This window comes from Kogia breviceps, chromosome X (assembly GCF_026419965.1).
Source record: "Kogia breviceps isolate mKogBre1 chromosome X, mKogBre1 haplotype 1, whole genome shotgun sequence".
Lineage (NCBI taxonomy): Eukaryota > Metazoa > Chordata > Mammalia > Artiodactyla > Physeteridae > Kogia > Kogia breviceps.
Window position 1 is genome coordinate 127,005,492 of NC_081330.1, and position 18,148 is coordinate 127,023,639.

General features: G+C 43.9%; 1 protein-coding gene across 1 annotated transcript in view; it reads left to right on the forward strand.

Moving 5' to 3' along the window:
• The window catches only part of MID1 (midline 1), a 394,966-nt gene that overhangs the window by 180,416 nt on the left and 196,402 nt on the right, over positions 1-18,148 (forward strand). The gene's annotated exons all lie outside the window — the stretch shown is intronic.

An 18,148-nucleotide genomic window follows, 5' to 3' on the forward strand; every position in this document is an offset into this window, starting at 1 on the left:
ACCAAATAAATAGTACAAATACAAAGTGATGTCTCTTTTTTAGAATGATAAGCTCAACAAACAAACTAATAAAAATGTCACAATATAGGTGTGGTGGTGGTTAGCATCCTGGATCAGGAAGGAGAAGATGTAGACCTTATTTCCTGGCTTTGCCTCCTCTATCATTTAAATGTAGGCAGGGGCTTCCCTGGTGGTGCAGTGGTTAAGAATCCACCTGCCAATGCAGGGGACATGGGTTCCAGCCCTGGTCCGGGAGGATCCCACATGCCATGGAGCAACTAAACCTGTGTGCCACAATTACTGAGCCTGTGCTCTAGAGCCAGCAAGCCACAACTGCTGAGCCCGCAAGCCACAACTGCTGAGCCCACGCACCACAACTGCTGAAGCCCATGTGCTCTAGGGGCCCATGTGCTGCAACTACTGAGCCCACGTGCTGCATCTACTGAGATGCTGAATATTGATGTCCTCTACTAAATAGTAAGGATCCCTATTCTGCCTACCTCCCAGATTGTTGTTTAGATTGAAGGGTGCAGGTAAGGTGAGGCAATGCCGTATAAACCCTAATTCACCAGACAAAGCCCAGATCATTTGTACATCTTATCCAGTAGTGTTATATCAAGATCATAGTGAGAGAAGAAGCCTCAAGTATTTACCTATTACGTCGTCCAATTAAGACATTCAAATCATGCCAAAAAAGACAGTCTTCTTTTCATTTCTCTAGGCCTATTGCACACCTTCTTGTCCTGGAAAATGACCTGTGGAAAAATAAATTAGGGAAATGCTGCTTTCCGAGTCTCCCTCTCAAAGAATCACAATATATATTATTTTCAAGGTTCAGAGAACAGTTGCCATCTAGAAAAGAGAGAGCCTGCTTAACTTATTTTCCAAACTTGATTTACCAAAAATGCTCTCCCTCCCCTTGCAACCAGGGTTAATGTCCCTTCGTTCTGCTCTAAAGGGAGAGATGACATACTTCTCTCATTTTTTGGCAACTTGGAAAAATGTGTTTCTTTAGAAAATTTTCTCCTGAACTTAAAAACTTCTGTTTTGAGCAGAAATGCAGCTGGAAATGTCCTTCTTTTCACATTTTGCTTAACATCAGGGACTGGAAGAAAGAAGAGCCGTTTCTGGGTCTTTCTCATTAGCCTATTTCTGTTTAAATTCCTCTCTGTTATATTTCCTTTCCACTTATATTAGGTCACCACGTGATGTTGCCAAATACACCCTGGGACTGTACCAGAACTTTATGCACGGTGGCCTCTCGAAGTCAAGCAAAAAGCTGGAAGTAATTTTCAGTTTTCCTGGCCACTCAGCCTCTTCCCAACCTGTTCTTATGATAAGAACCACTGGGCAGAACTGAAGTCTTCCAGCAAGTAATTGCAGAACCATCCAAATTTAGAGCAGAAAAGGATGACAATGTCTGCTGTAGAGTAGGCTGTTGTCTTAGCCTCGATACCCCCCAGAGCAGATCCTGAAGCACAGCTTCCTTGCAGGAAGTCTGTATGGGAAGTGGTCTCGGGGGGCAGCCCTGTACGACTGGGGAGTCACAGAGATAGCGGGAAGGCTGGGCCGAGGGCATTATCAAGTTCGCTTCTCCCACGGGCAAAGGAGATTTATCCCAGGGAGTGTTTTGAGGAGCTTATCAAGCGCGTCTCAGAACTCACGTGTGGGACAGAAGGCGCCTGTGCCCCAGCGGTCCTGTGTGGCCCCGTGAGACTTGGCTCTCTGTACTTCTAGTTGTGCATCCAGAAGAGCTGAGATACAGGAGTCCCGTGCCCAGTCAGAAAAGCCCTTAGGCAGGAATTGAGAGGCCCTTGGTACACCCAGAGGCAAGACACCGTCTGTTACACCCAAGGGAAAGTGGTTGAAGCCCATGTAGAAATGGTCACCATGGCAGGGGCTGGAGGAAGAGGAGGCGATGAGAGGAATGACGTGGTGCCCAGGAGGCATCCAGTACGGTGCTCAGTAAACCCTAGTGGTTTATCTGAGTCAAGTCCAACCCCTCGCTGCTCCCCTGAGGACTTTGAGACTCTGAGAAGTGAACCGGGTTGCCCTGGGATGCACAAAGCTTGCTGGTGGCAGAAAGAATTGGAGACAGCGCTCCTGAGTACCTCTTCCCTGGGGCTTTCAGCTACATGGCACTGCCTCTCCTCCATACTTGCTGTGGTTAAAAAGCCTGAGAGCAAGGTGCCATGTACTTGTACCCATGAAGTCTGGGAAGAAGTTCAAAAGAGATGCCTGCCTTCGATAATGATAATAACAACAGAGAAGCTAATGCAAGCTAGAATAGAATCAGTAGTGAAATGAGGGATACAGACAGTGAGTGTCAGTGGAATTACCAGGAAGGCAAGAGAGCTCTAAAAGGGAACTGGGCTTTGGAGACCCACTGTTGACGCTTGTAATCTGCGCATCTTTCACTTTCTGAGTATGGAAGGGAATAATGTGTTTGTGTCACGCTTGAAAATTGTGCTGTGTGGCTGTCATGGGAACTTCAGACCCTGTTCTGGAGCTAAGAATAGCTGAGATACTAATTAGGTTCCTCGACACATGCTGAAGAGGGACTCATCAAGTCCAGAGAATTCACAATGGGGCCTCGTGACCAGACTGAGGTTGGCTCTAACTAGGGTTAACACATCTACCACATCCTTGCTTTCTCATGTGGAAGATAATATGTACTAGAGATCTCCAAGTTTAAATATTTGAGTATTGGTTTTTATTGTCTCTAAATTCAAATATTTGAGTATTGAAATACTTGGACGTTCAGTTATTCCATACAATTGAGTAACAGCATAGAAATGTCAGGGAGGGAACTAAAGATAGGGTTTGAAGTGGGCCTAAAACCCCAGGGAAGGAGAAAACAGGGAGATAACAGAGAGGAAGGATAAAGGAAGGTTCTCCTCCTGAAATCTAAACATCGCATGTCTGGGATTTTTTCATTAAGAGCTGGTTCTCTTGTTAATCAGAGTAAGCAACAGTATTCCTTTATCAGTGTGTTTAAAGGGCACCATTTTAATGACTTAATGTTAAGGTATACAGTTTAGTGCCCGGTACACAACACACAACAATAAATGATTTCCTAATAGTAATCCTTCTTCCTGTGAGAGAATTTTGGCCACCCTTTACCACCTGCCCTCAGTGTATTCGCCCGTATTAGTTTCTGTACTTTGTAAAGAATAAACTTTTTTTTTTTTTTTTTTGATGTTTAAGATCTTTATTTACACTGAAAACAGCATGGCATTAATAAAATTAAAGATATAAAGAAATAGAGATATATTAAGTTCATGTTTTTAAGACTCAACCTTCTGAAGATATCTGTTCTCCCCAAACTGACCTATAAAGCCAATGAATCTGACAAAGACTAGTATCTGGGACACAGAGGGAATTCCTACCACCCAGTGGGTAGGAATTCCTATCTACCCAACAGAATGATAAACAGCCCAATTTTATTTTATTTAATTAATTAACTAATTAATTTATTTTGGTCATGTCACATGGCTTGAGGGATCTTAGTTCCCTGACCAGGGATCCAACCTGTGCCCTCAAGAATAAACTTTTGATCTCAGAACATTTTTTTTTAACATCTTTATTGGAGTATAATTGTTTTACAATAGTGTGTTAGTTTGTCCTTTACAACAAACTGAATCAGTTATACATATACATATGTTCCCATATCTCTTCCCTCTTGCATCACCCTCTCTCCCACCCTCCCTATCCCACCCCTCTAGGTGGTCACAAAGCACAGAGGTGATCTCCCTGTCAGAACATTTTTTAATTTACAGAAAAGTTGCAAAGATAGCATAGAGAGTTCCTACATACGCTTCACCCAGATTCCTCTAATTTTTAAAAAATATTTATTTATTTATTAGGCTGTGCTGGGTCTCAGTTGCAGCACATGGGATCTTTGTTGCCACGTGCAGATTTGCACTGGGGCATACAAGATTTGTTTTGTTTTGTTTTGTTTTTTTGTTTTAGGTAGCAGCATGCAGACTCTTAATTGCAGCAGGCAGGCTCTTAGTTGTGACATGCATGCGGGATCTAGTTCCCTGACCAGGGATCAAACCCAGGCCCGCTGCTTTGGGAACACGGAGTCTTAACCACTGGACCCCCAGGGAAATCTTTAGCGTCCCCTAATGTTAACATCTTACATTGCCATGGTACATTCATCGGGACTGGACTAAGAAATTAACGTTGGTACGTTACAATTAATTCCGTGTACTTTTAAACAGATGCTGTCTAATTTGGGGGCACTAATTAGGAGCCCAGATCATTCTTTGCAGGGGTGGGGGGCAAGGAATAGAGACTTTATTTGGAAAGCCAGCAGACTTAGAAAAGATGGTGAACTTGTGTCCAAAGAACCATCTTACCCGGTTTGGGCAAGCCCAGGTCATTCAAATGGTGATATTTGATTGAACTAGGATACTTATTTAGGAACGAGCAATAAGTGGGCTTTATAGTTTCAACACTGTACGCACAGAATTTGCCATGGGTTTTTGGTCAGGTTGACGTAGTCTTACGAGAATTCCATGGCTTCTAGCAGCCCTGGGAAACTGCTGGTTTATTGCTAACGGTAAGTAAAGCTGACCCCTATTGAAACCAGTTTTAAAATATGTGTTTGAATATTCACCTTAGCTCTGTTGGAAACCTTCAAGCCTTTTTTGAGAACATAAAACATCTCTTTTTGAACAAAACCTTCTAACCTGCTGTGTAAATGTGATGTGCTCAGATACAGGATGCCACAGATGGCAGCACTCTTTGGGACATGACAGTTGACACAGGTGACATTGTAAGGTTCCGGATTTTGAGAAGGGGCCCTTGGAAACATCCCAGATGAGATAGCTCAATGGGAACCTACCAGATGGAATTTATGAGCCTCTGTCCTAAACAGATGTTTTCCAGCTGTGACAAGAAAATGCACCCAAATGCTTCTAATGGACAGATCTCTGCGCGCACGCACTCACTCCCTCCCTCCCTCCCTCCTACAGACACAGAGCTTTTTCAGAATTGAAAATATCTGGATTGCTTAAAAACATCCACTGCTTAAAGTTAAAATTAAAATTTCGAGTGTCAGTCACCGCTGGTCCATCCTTTATTGGAAATACTAGGAAAGTTGGAGGTAATTTTGTATGTAACACTTTAATTTTTTTAAATTTTATTGGAGTATCATTGATTTACAATGTTGTGTTAGTTTCAGGTGCACAGCAAAGTGAGTCAGTTATACATACACATGTATCCATTCTTTTTCACATTTCTTAACCATATAGGTTATTACAGAATAGTGAGTAGATTTCCCTGTGCTCTACCGTAGGTCCTTGTTGCTTATCTGATTTGCATATAGTAGTGTGTCTATGTGAATCCCAAACTCCTAATTTAGTTGATGAGCAAACATAAGGAACACTACGTCTTGGCAGAATAGCCCAACTTGTCAGCATCTAATCTCCCCATCATCTGTGACAGTCTTCGAGACTAGTGAATTCATTTCCGTTTCCACCAAGTCATTTCTGGGTTACTGCCTTGAAGTTGTTTAGTTAGTAGCCTCCATTTGCACAAAATCTCAAGAACACCAGTAAGGCGGCCTCTGACTTCTGGAGCTTTTGACATTCAGCCACCAGAGGCTGCTCTGAGATCATTATCCTCCTTTCACTCTGGGTCCAAATCCCAGTGGGGTAACCTGCAAGGACAGATTTGGCTTCCATTGCTTTGAATTGTCCTCACTCAGCGCAGTTCCCTGGTGGTCAGCTGCTGGAGTAGTTGATTAATGACAGTAAAGGGGAGGAACCGAGGAGGACAGAAACTCTACTGTCTTGCCTTTCTCTCTATTTTTAAACTCTTCATCTTATTCTCTTTCTTTTAAGTAAAAGAGAACTGGGCAAGGCTTTCCTACTGGCACTTGCTAATGTTTCATCATTTTTTTCCTCTGTTACTGTCTTTTCAAAGAAGATTTCTGAAGTCTTTTTTTTTAACTCTATTCCACAGTACATACTTCCACATGGTTTCTATTCTCCCACATTTTACCAGCATTGTATAGTTGCTTTCATGCTGTTCCCTCTGTTTTATTTTTTAAATCTGTCTTTCTCCTTTAAGTCTTTTTCTTTATCTAACAAAGCAAACCAAAAATTAAAGAAAGGATTATTTGTAGTTAAGGACGAAGGATTAAAAATGTTTTTGGTGGGCTTCCCTGGTGGCGCGGTGGTTGAGAGTCTGCCTGCCGATGCAGGGGACGTGGGTTCGTGCCCCGGTCCGGGAAGATCCCACGTGCCGCGGAGCGGCTGGGCCCGTGAGCCGTGGCCGCTGAGCCTGCGCGTCCGGAGCCTGTGCTCCGCAGCGGGAGAGGCCACAGCAGCGAGAGGCCCTCATAACGCAAAAAATAAATAAAAATAAAAATCTTTTTGGTGCCTATAATGTATTTTGTATTTAATCTTGGACAACTAAGCACTGATTTCAGTTATTAATTGAAGAATGAAACTAGTTTCTTCATGTGAAATTGATTTCAGTCTTCTTGAGCAAAGGCACTATTGTGGGAGACACCCATCAGCCCATGGAAAGCAACTGGTTTTATGTTATTGTTGCTTGTCACCCTAATTAGTATACTTTCATGAGAGTAAGTTACTACATAAAGATGTAAAGTTTTACAGCCCTGACAAATACCAAATTAATAGTTCTGTGGCAGGCAAAGTCATCAGTGTATAGATGATCTGGAGAATTTCAACACGGCAATTCTTTAGTTCTAGACTTTTTCTTTGGCAAGATTCCATGTCTGATTGAAAAGGGTGTCATTTAAGTATATGTCTTCTTTTTTTTTTTTTTTTTTTTTTTTTTTTTTTTTTTTGCGGTATGCGGGCCTCTCACTGTTGTGGCCTCTCCCGTTGCGGAGCACAGGCTCCGGACGCACAGGCTCAGCGGCCATGGCTCACGGGCTCAGTTGCTCCGCGGCATGTGGGATCTTCCCGGACCAGGGCACAAACCCGTGTCTCCTGCATCGGCAGGCGGATTCTCAACCACTGCGCCACCAGGGAAGCCCCAAGTATATGTCTTCTTACATGTGCTTCTTTTTCTGTAGATTACAGAAGAAAACCAATTGAACTTGAAGGAAAATGAATACGTATTTTATTCATTTCTATTTTTAGTAACAGATGGAAGTTTCAAGATTTCTTTTGCTCTGAAAAGAAATTCTTGAGGTACCAGGAAGCATTCCTGAATGTTTGGTGCCATTATATTCATAGAAATGTTTGCTACTTCCCCTCAAGTGTAATCATAATGGTAGAGATCCTTACCTAATAAGTTCATGACTAAAGTAGGATACCTAGTCGCTTGTATTTTCAGGTAGAATAATGACAGCCACAATATGCAAATTGGGTCCTATTTCACTAAATGCTTCCACAAAGCTGGAATGCCAGCGAAAGTTCTAGATTCCTTGTCTGTGGCAGGTTCCGCTTTTTGTCTTGCCTCAACTAAGGAGAGAACCAGAAGTCTTTTGCCTATGAGTAAAGCCTTATTAAACCATCATGATTTAATGTGGCATATTTTTCTCTCGATTTGCGCGCCTGACAATCGACTTCCCAAATATCACATTTAAGCTGAGCCGTGGAAGAAACAGAGACCCACTGAAGTAGCATTAGGTCAGCTTTGTGGGATGCATTAGCGGCCTGTCTGAACAAAGACGAGGGACTTAGGTACAGAAAGTCATCACGTGGCCCTGGGCCCTGGGCGCCTTGCAAATGCATAGCGTGACTCATTATTAAACGTGCCGAGAACAGACAGATTCCAGGCAAGTGAAACATCCACTTATTCAGCTGCAGTTAGGTGGGTCGTGTGATTATTTGTCTTACTGGTTTTTCCTTAAGAAACTCCCACGCCACCTCCAGCCCCTCCCGAACACCACATGTCAAAGGCACAGAGCAGCTGTATTAAGATAAAATTGTGAACATTAAAGACAGGCACTTAAATTAGTATAACCCTCAGGCCAGGTAGATTTCACTAAATTGCACAGGCTTTAAAATACCAGCACTCAATTAAAAAAAAAAAAATGTATCCATAGCAACCTCTTTGTCAAGGGAATAGTTACCTGCAAAGATACACATCTTTTCAAAGAAACAGGGAGAAATAAAACCATATTAGTTAACTGTGGATGATATTACTTGGGTTTCAATTTAATTAGGGGCATGATTCAGGAAGAGAAGGGGCTTTTAAGAAAGTTTTACAACGTATGTGCTTATTTCCAGTAGAATGTGTTTTCATGCCTTCTTTATCACCAAAGGGTTCTTACATATGGGATTTTTTTTTGTATTAAAATGCCATGACATAACTTTGGGTTTCAGATATTTAAGAAGAAATAGCAGACCCCGTCTTCTCCCTGGCCATAGCATGCCTACCAGTTTTTAGAAAGAACCTTCGTTTAGCATACACGATGGGTATCAGCCTGAGGTTTTTGCTGCATCTGGATCTTTGGTGGTCATTTCACGGGTATTTGTTACCAGAAAGGACACAAGATCATGTAAAAGTCCGCAGTCCTTCTATTGTGAGGTGACCGGACTCAAGTCATCCTGTTTCCAAGAGGCTCTCTCTGATGGAGTGGCCTTTATTCGGTCGCGTTGTGTGACGTAGGCTGCGAGGAGAAGTCAGGAGTGGGCCTTTTGATCATCTGATGACAAACTGAGGTATGGTAAAGGGGTGCAGTAGAACTGAGAGCCTGCACACTTCACCTTTTCCCATCTCTTGGGTAAGGAGTGTCAGGAAGGAAAAACTTTTCCTGTACCCTCTTAGGTTTATTCATTGGGGCCTGTGAATTAAACTAACAAAAGCCAGATTAACAGGCGAAATGGCACACACAGTGTTAACATTTACATGCACTGGAGTTCACAGAAAAGGAATAAAACTGAAAAACGTAGTTAGACTCCAGGGCTTATGTACCCATTCCACAAAGAAAGGAGGGTTTGGGCTTCGAGGAACAATAAAATGTGAGGAAGTGAGCAGGAGAGAGATATGGAGGGGCTCATAGAAGATAAGGGCTATTTTAGTGCAGTCTGTTTCTGCAAACTCGTCTTGGTGTTAACACTCTGTCTTCCATGATAAGAGTCACTCTTCTCTCCCTGGTGACCGGGGTGGGGTGGGAGAGACCTTACTCAAAGGGAAATTTATGCCCTGATTTTAGACAGGTAAGAGGAGGGCGGAGAACTCTGCCTACATCTCTTGGCTCTCAGTTGCCTTCAGCCCCCAATAATCCTGATGCCGAAGTGGTATATTTGGGGGTGGCATATTCTGATCTGCTTCAGGCGGTCAACACATCAGGCTTGGAGCTTGCACTAGCCAATGTCGCTCAGGGCTGGCTTTGTACGTAGCCAGGCAGTCACGCAAGGCCCCGAGCTTGGTTTAATGATTTGTGGCTGCCTTCCAGTAAAACTTTATATACGGACACTGAATATGGATTTCATATACTTTTCCCATGACCGGAAATAGAATTCTTTTGATTTTCTTTTCAACCATTTGAAAATGTTAAAAACCATCCTCAGCTGGTAGACCATCCAGTAACAGGTGATGGGTAGGATTTGGCCTGAGGGCGGGAGTTTGGAGAAGGGGGCTGATCTAGAGAAGTGCTTCCCAAAGCAGCACCATCGGCCCCACCTGGGAACTAGGCAGAAATGCACATTTCCAGGCCGCACCCCACACTTGCTGAATCAGAAACTCTGAGGCAGGGCCCTGTAATTGTGTTTTAACAATCCCTCGAGGGGATACTGATGCCTGTTTGAATTTGAGAACCACTGATCTAGACAGACCTCTGGTTCCCCACTGCTCATTCTAATTTCCTAGGGGAGCTCTTTAACAATCTCTCCGCCCAAGCCCAGCCCAGATCCATTAAATCAGAGTCTCTGGGGGTAGGACCCAGTCACCAATATCTTTTTTTTTTTTAATTGAAGTATAGTTGATTTACAATGTTGTGTTACTTACTGCTGTACAGCAAAGTGATTCAGTTAAACATATATGTGCATATATATCCTTTCTTTTTTTAATATTCTTTTCCATTATGGTTTATCATAGGATACTGAATATAGTTCTCTGTGCTATACAGTAGGGCCTTGTTGTTTATCCATTCTCTATATAAAAGCTTACATCTGCTAATCCCAACCTCCCACTCCGTCCCTCCTCCACCCCCCACCCTTGGCAACCACCAGTCTGTTCTCTATGTCCCTGATCCTGTTTCTGTTTCTTAGATAGGTTCATTTGTGTTGGATTTTAGATTCTACATATAAGTGGTATCATATGGTACTTGTATGTTCATAGCAGCACTGTTCACAATAGCCAAGACAAGGCAACAACCTAAGTGTCCATTGACAGATGAGTGGATGAAGAAGAGGTGGTACATATATATATATATATATATATATATATATATATATATATATATACAGTGGAATACTACTCAGCCATGAAAAAAGAATGAAATAATGCCATTTGAAGCAACATGGATGCAAATAGAGATTATCATACTAGGTGAAGTAAGTCAGACAGAGAAAGACGAGTACCAGTATCTTTTAGTCTCCTCCAGGTGATTTCAATGGGCAGACAAGACGACTCATGCTATTGTTGTACAAGTAAGGACACTGAAACTCAGAGAGTTTGACCTCCCCGAGATACGCAACAAGAAAAAATAGGTGTGGCATAGTCCACTTAGGCTTTTTTAGACACATGAGCCTTAAAATAGTACATTTGATGGTGGAATATATTTGCCAGCAGCTTCAGGGGTCATGTTGTCTTTTATTAGTAGCACTGATTAATTGAAAAACACATCTGGAAACATGCCCTCAATAAAATGAAAACTGGTTTTAGAAACTATAATTGGAAGAAGTAAGGTGCAGAGGTGCAGGACAGGCCCATCTGCAAGCACTTTGGGGCTGAAGCCAGACCTCCAAGATTCAGAGAGAGGACAAAACTCTGAGAGCGTCTGAAGGTCATTGCCTACCCTGGAGCTACTTGCCGGTGTATCTGAGCAATTGTTTCCTAGTGCATATCTGGAGCACACAAGTAAGTTACAGTCTCTTTTTTTAAAAAATTTATTTATTTATTTATGGCTGTGTTGGGTCTTCGTTTCTGTGCGAGGGCTCTCTCTAGTCGTGGCAAGTGGGGACCACTCTTCATCGCGGTGCGCGGGCCTCTCACTGTCGCGGCCTCTCGTTGTGGAGCACAGTCTTCGTGGCACACATACTCAGTAGTTGTGGCTCGCGGGCTCCAGATGCGCAGGCTCAGTAATTGTGGCTCACGGGCCCGGTCGCTCCGCGGCATGTGGGATCTTCCCAGACCAGGGCTCGAACCCGCGTCCCCTGCATTGGCAGGCAGATTCTCAACCACTGCGCCACCAGGGAAGCCCTAAGTTACAGCCTTGAATGTCATTAATGACAGTGGGAAACCAACATTTGCACACTTGTGATGGGTTTTCTGACTCTTAAGGACTCCTGTGCCTTGGGTGTTTTTAAAGGGAACTTTTTAAGATTGAAGTATGGTTGCTTTACAGTGTTGTGTTAGTTTCAGGTATACAGCAAAGTAACTCAGATATATGTTTTTTTCCAGATTATTTTCCATTACAGGTTATTACAAGATTTTGAATACTGTTCCCTGTGTTATATACTAAATCCTTGTTGCTTATCTAGTTTATATATTGTGTGTATCTGTTAATCCCATACTCCTAATTTATCCCTCCCCTCCCTTTCCCCTTAGGTAACCATAAGTTTGTTCTCTATGTCTGTGAGTCTATTTCTGTTTTGTGTATGGGTTCATTTGTATTATTTTTTAGATTCCACATATAAGTAATAGCATGTCATATTTGTTTTTCTCTGTCTGCCTTACATCACTTAGGATGATAATCTCTAGGTCCATCCATATAGCTGCCAATGGGATTGTTTCATTCTTTTTTATAGCTAAGTAGTATCCATTATATATATGGACCACATCATCTTTATCCATTCATCTGTTGATGGACATTTAGGTTGCTTCCCTGTCCTGGCTATCGTAAATGGTAATGAAATGAACATTGTGGTGCATGTCTCTTTTTGAATTATGGTTTTCTCAGGATATATGCCCAGTAGTGGGATTGCTGGGTCATATGGTGGTTCTATTTTTAGTTTTTTAAGGAACCTGCATACTGTTCTCCATACTGGCTGTACCAATTTACATTCCCACCAACAGTGTAGGAGGGTTTTAAAGGGAACTTTCAAATGGTGAATGCTTGGTTCTGATTTTCTCAGCAAAGCCTTCAGCATATCTGTGCGTTCCGTGGACAGAAGAACACAGGCTGTGTACCCACGATTTGTGGGCGATTACTGTGTGCTGCATTCTCATAGTTCTGTAATCAAGAGCAGGTTTTCAGGGGCTAGTCGGCCTGGCCTGAGTACATAAACCAGGATCTGTGGCCTCGTACCTTTGTGACCTTGGTGAGACACTTTGCCTCTCTGTGCCTCAGTTTTCTCTCAGAAAGTGGGGATAGTAAGACGAGTGCCTATTCTCCTTAGGGCAAAGGAGAATTCAGCGAGCTCACAAGCACTTGGTGTCTAGTAAGCACTCAGGAAAAGTTAAATAACATTAACTGTGAACAGATCGCCTCATTCAGATCACAGTAACTTTTAGGGAGAATGAGCAGATGGGCCATATTCACAGTTACTACGTATCGGAGTTGATTTTTGGACTGAGGCTGTTTACAGAATCAGTGCTCCTAGCCAGCGTGCTATACTGTGTTGGTTGGGATTAATAAACGAAGTACTGGTGGGCAGTGGGTTTTTCCGTGTGCAGCATAAGCATTTTGGCTTGGTTCATATATCCCTGGGCCTGCTTTCTTTCTGGACCGTCTTCCACTGCCTCCAGCCTCCCCCTCCCACAGGAGACTGAGGCAGAGAGGCGGCCCCGCCTTCCAACAGCTCCCCTGACTGCGCTCCCATCTCAGTCAATGGGGACTTCATTTTTCCAGCAGTTCCAGCAGAGAACTTGGAAGTCGTCCTCGTCTCCTCTGTGGGTCTGATACATTCACTCTGTCTGCAGATCACGCTGGCTCTATCTTCACAATCACCATCCAGCGTCTAGCCAGGCCTCCCCACCTCCACTCTTATACCTTCCACCACCGTCGCTTACCTGGGTGACCACTGGAGCCTCGGCAGCGACGTTCCTTCTGTCTAACACGCTGCTGTCCTCCCAGCAGCCACACTGAACTCTAAAAAGTCAACTGGCTATCGTCACTCCTCGGCTCCAAATCCTCCACGCCTCCCCGTCTTGCTCCACGGGAAACCCACAGCTCTTCCCGTGACCTGCTAGACCCGACATGACCTACAAACCCTGCCCCCCAACACACGCGCACACACACACACACACTCACACACACACATATTCAGACACACTGCCCGTGATCTGCTAGACCCGACATGACCTACAAACCCTGCCCCCCAACACACGCGCACACACACACACACACTCACACACACACATATTCAGACACACTGCCCGTGATCTGCTAGACCCGACATGACCTACAAACCCTGCCCCCCAACACACGCGCACACACACACACACACACACATATTCAGACACACTTCCCGTAATCTGCTAGACTCGACATGACCTACAAACCCTGCCCCCCAACACACGCGCACACACACACACACACTCACACACACACACACACATATTCAGACACACTTCCCGTGATCTGCTAGACCCGACATGACCTACAAACCCTGCCCCCCAACACACACACACACACACATTCAGACACATTCCTGAGACCCCAGCCCCCACTGCTGTCACCCTTACTCACTGCAACCACCATAGGCTCCTTGCCTTGACTTTGCCCTCTGCCCCACCCATCGTCAAGGCTGAAAGTCTCTCACTTCCTTAGAACTTTGTTCAAATATCACTCTATAAAATACCAACCCCACCGGCACTCCCTGCCCTTTACCTCTGTCACCATCAGACCCACGTGACGTTTATTTGTTGACTGATCTCTGTCTCCCTTCACTGACAGGCATGCTCATGAGGGCGGCCTTCAGCCTGTCTGCCTGCCCCACCACCGCCTGGAACACCACCTGGCACTTAGTAGGCACTCAGTAAATACTTGTGGGATGAGTGATGGGCCGTTCGAGCATAAGGAAGGGGTACCAGTGCACGTTTTGTTAGCACAAGGTTAATGCGTGCAAGCCCTCAGCCTCTTTTTCTTTTTTTTTTTTAACATCTTTATTGGAGTATAAATGGTGTGTTAGTTTCTGCTTTATCTTTTTCTTATAGGAGGCGCTTGTCTTTACACTTGAGATCTTTGGATGCCCTGAGAGTGATGAAAATCAATTCACAGAGATCTACAGATACTGTGTGTTGCTAATGAAATCAATGGTTAAAGCATTAATGTACAAGCTAGCTTTGAGTGAGGGAAGCAAACAACACCAAAAACACTTCATGGGCTGCATTCCTGACTGTGGAAATGAGTCACAGGAGTGTATTCCATCGGAAAATCCATTGGGGAGTTTTGAATGGAGAAGGGAAACCCCATTCACAGCCCTAAAGAAATAGCCCCAAAGTCCACATCCTGCCCTTCATGGCACAAACAGCGACATTTTTTTCAATGAGGAATCTCCTATCAATAGACGTATATTTTCCCCGCTAACTGCAAATGATCAGGTGAACAGTCTAAATTTAGAGAACCATTCAAGGTAAATACAAATCATGAAAGTGCTTCAGTTTGTTTTCAAATGTGATGGGAAACTCCTAGCCTATCTCGAAGGCACAGTGTGATGCTTTGGGAGGTGGATCCGGACTAGGTGGCAGCAGCATCGTGTTGGAAAGAGCACCGGTTGTGGCGTCAGAGAGATGTGTTCCAATTTGCCTTACACAAACCGTAAACTGGCTGCATCTTCAAGAGGACCTGATGCATCACTGGTCCACGATAGATACGGGACCCTTTCGTTTCCTCCCTTTTTACGCAGCATAAATACCTCCTGGTGGGTTTTATTGTATGAAATAGCATGTCTCCCTAGTGCAGGTATCCACTTTTGAATTTACGCTTTTTTTTTTTTTTTTTGTGGTATGCGGGCCTCTCACTGTCGTGGCCTCTCCCGCTGCGGAGCACAGGCTCCGGACGCGCAGGCTCAGCGGCCACGGCTCACGGGCCCAGCCGCTCCGCGGCACGTGGGATCCTCCCGGACCGGGACACAAACCCGTGTCCCCTGCATCGGCAGGCGGACCCTCAACCACCGCGCCACCAGGGAAGCCCTGAATTTACGCTTTAACTAAGACCTCTTAGTGTGTGGTGTATCAGCTTGTTTTGAGTTCCTTTCGTTGGGTTAGATTAGTTTGCCCAGTTGAAGATAAGTATCACCAATTGGTTAGTTTCTAAAGATGACTGTAACAGAATGATCTTTTCCCCACATAGATATAGTTTAGGAGAAATGTCAGTAGGTCTTTAAAAAAATTTTTACTTATTTTTATTTTATTTATTTTTGGCTGCGTCGGGTCTTCGTTGCTGTGCGGGCTTTCTCTATTGCGGTGAGCTGGGGCCACTCTTCTTTGTGGTGCGCGGGCCTCTCATTGCGGTGGCTTCTCTTGTTGTGGAGCACGGGCTCTAGGCATGCGGGCTTCGGTAGTTGTGGCGCACAGGCTCAGTAGTTGTGGTTCACGGGCTCTAGAGCGCAGGCTCAGGAGTTGCGGTGCACGGGCTCAGTGGCTCCGCGGCGTGGGGGATCTTCCCGGGCCGGGTCTCTAACCCGTGTCCCTTGCATTTGTAAGCGGATTCTTCACCACAGCGCCACCAGGGAAGCCCCTCAGTAGGTCTTTTTGATACAACATAGATAATGCTACGAATAAGAGTATAGTTATCTCGTTCATTGTGTGATGTTATTTGAATCACTCCCATTAAGATGATTTCAAATAGCGACACTGTTTATAAAATAGGCAATGTAGGTCCTTCCTTTTGTAAAGTAGTAAGTTAAAGGAGAAGTACAATGAAGCCTCGTTTGAATGCAGTTTCTCAGACATTTAGAACTCTTTAATAAATATGGAGAAAGCTAGGGCACTAGTGTTCACCGTCTGCTTTTGTTTCCTTACCACAACTCAGTATGTTTGGCTTGCATCAGGGGACTAGTATAGGAAAGCCTACCTCAGTACGTGTGACTTTTCATAAGTGGTTTCCAGCAGAGGAAAAGCTCATGATGAGCTGTCTAGTCATAAGGAAATAAGGACAAACATTATTTCCTTGGCTGTTAAAAAAAAAAAAGAGTAAAACATAGCCCTGATCTGTGTCTAACAAAGGAAAGAGACACGTAAAGCATGATCCGGAAGTCGTTTTTATCTTTACCATCTTAAAGCCATTTTAAAGCAAGTATTGATATTACATGTGAAGTGGGAGAGGGTTTTCATCAATCAGCAAAAAATACAGCAATTTCAGCGATCATTCTATGCATCTGAGCAGTGCCAATATAAAGGATAAAGTATTGTCTTTTTTTTTTTAAAATTTTATTTTTTGGTTTTTGTGGTACGCGGGCCTCTCACTGTTGTGGCCTCTCCCGTTGCGGAGCACAGGCTCCGGACGCGCAGGCGCAGCGGCCACAGCTCACGGGTTCCCGGATGTGGGATCTTCGCGGACCGGGGCACGAACCCGTGTCCCCTGCATCGGCAGGCGGATTCTCAACCACTGCGCCACCAGGGAAGCCCAAAGTATTGTCTTTTTACAAGCAAGGAGCTCACGTCCTGTTCAAAGCTTCTTTTGATTAAAATTTCTGTTCGCCTTCCGTCCGTGTAATTATCAATGAGCCAGCCTGATTTGCTTGTTTCTGACATATACAAACTGAGCTCTGATTCACAAAAGTTAATTCTTTTTAATCTTTAAGTCTAATGTAAAAATCACCTTCGGGCATTAAAATGTTAAAGGTTTGAGAGACTGATCCTTTTCCTATATGATAAAAGTAAGAAATCATTTTCATATATAAGAAAAGTCAGAGCGATAAAAGAATAGGGATAAAGAATAAAATGGTAATAATATGAAGAACAGTAACCAGCTATTCCTAGCCACACTTAAGCCACCGCCCCCCCCCAAAAAAAAGGATTTAAATCAAGAATGATGCCAATTAGGAGTAAGAAGGAAATGGGGTTTTTGATTAGTCTAATGAATTATTAAGACATCTGGCTTGTAGAATCTTCATTCCTAGAGATCTAGAAGGTTTGTTGAAAACAGTTTGGATCAGGACTCATATATGTGTTACTCGCCACACATGGCACATCAGTCATAAACTCTGAGTACGTTAAATCTGTGGTGGGAGAGAGAAGAAATGCCAGTCAGATCATATGTGCATGAGGTGGTGACATTGCACTTGGGGTTCAGAATGGGCCGTCAAGCATGTAACTTCTCCAAAGCTTCACTCTGACTCTTTGGTCAACTGTGGGCTAGATAATCATAAAATATTGCTAGTTTACAGGAAGTGAACTTGAGGACAGGAAATTGAATTAATAACCAGCGAATATCTTTTTGTTTCTTTTTAATTAGTTTAATTTTTAAAATTTATTTTTGGCTGCGTTGGGTCTTCGTTGCTGCATGTGGGCTTTCTCTAGTTGAGGGGAGCTGGGGCTACTCATTGTTGCGGTGTGTGGGCTTCTCATTGCTGTGGCTTCTCTTGTTGCAGAGCATGGGCTCTAGGCGTGTGGGGTTCAGTAGTTGCAGCACACGGGCTCAGTAGTTGTGGCTCACAGGCTCTAGAGCACAGGTTCAATAGTTGTGGCACACGGGCTTAGTTGCTCCACAGCATGTGGGATCTTCCCGGACCAGGGCTCGAACCTGTGTCCCCTGCATTGGCAGGTAGATTCTCAACTACTGCACCACCAGGGAAGCCCCTAGTTTAATTTTTATCAAAGCAATACATGTTCAAAGTACAGATATACTAAAGACATGTAATGAAAAATAGCTATTCCTACCCCATCCCATTCCATTCTAGGAGTAATCACTTTCAACTTGTAAAATTTCCTCTGGTATGTACTTTCATATTTTCCATAATGTGCTTTTACTACTATTTCTTGGTTTATGAACTTTAGACATTAGCTTTAACATCCTACATACATCAAAAAGGAATTACCTCTCTTACACATCCCCGCCCCACTTCCTCTTTTTTTTTTTTTTTTTCTCGGTACGCGGGCCTCT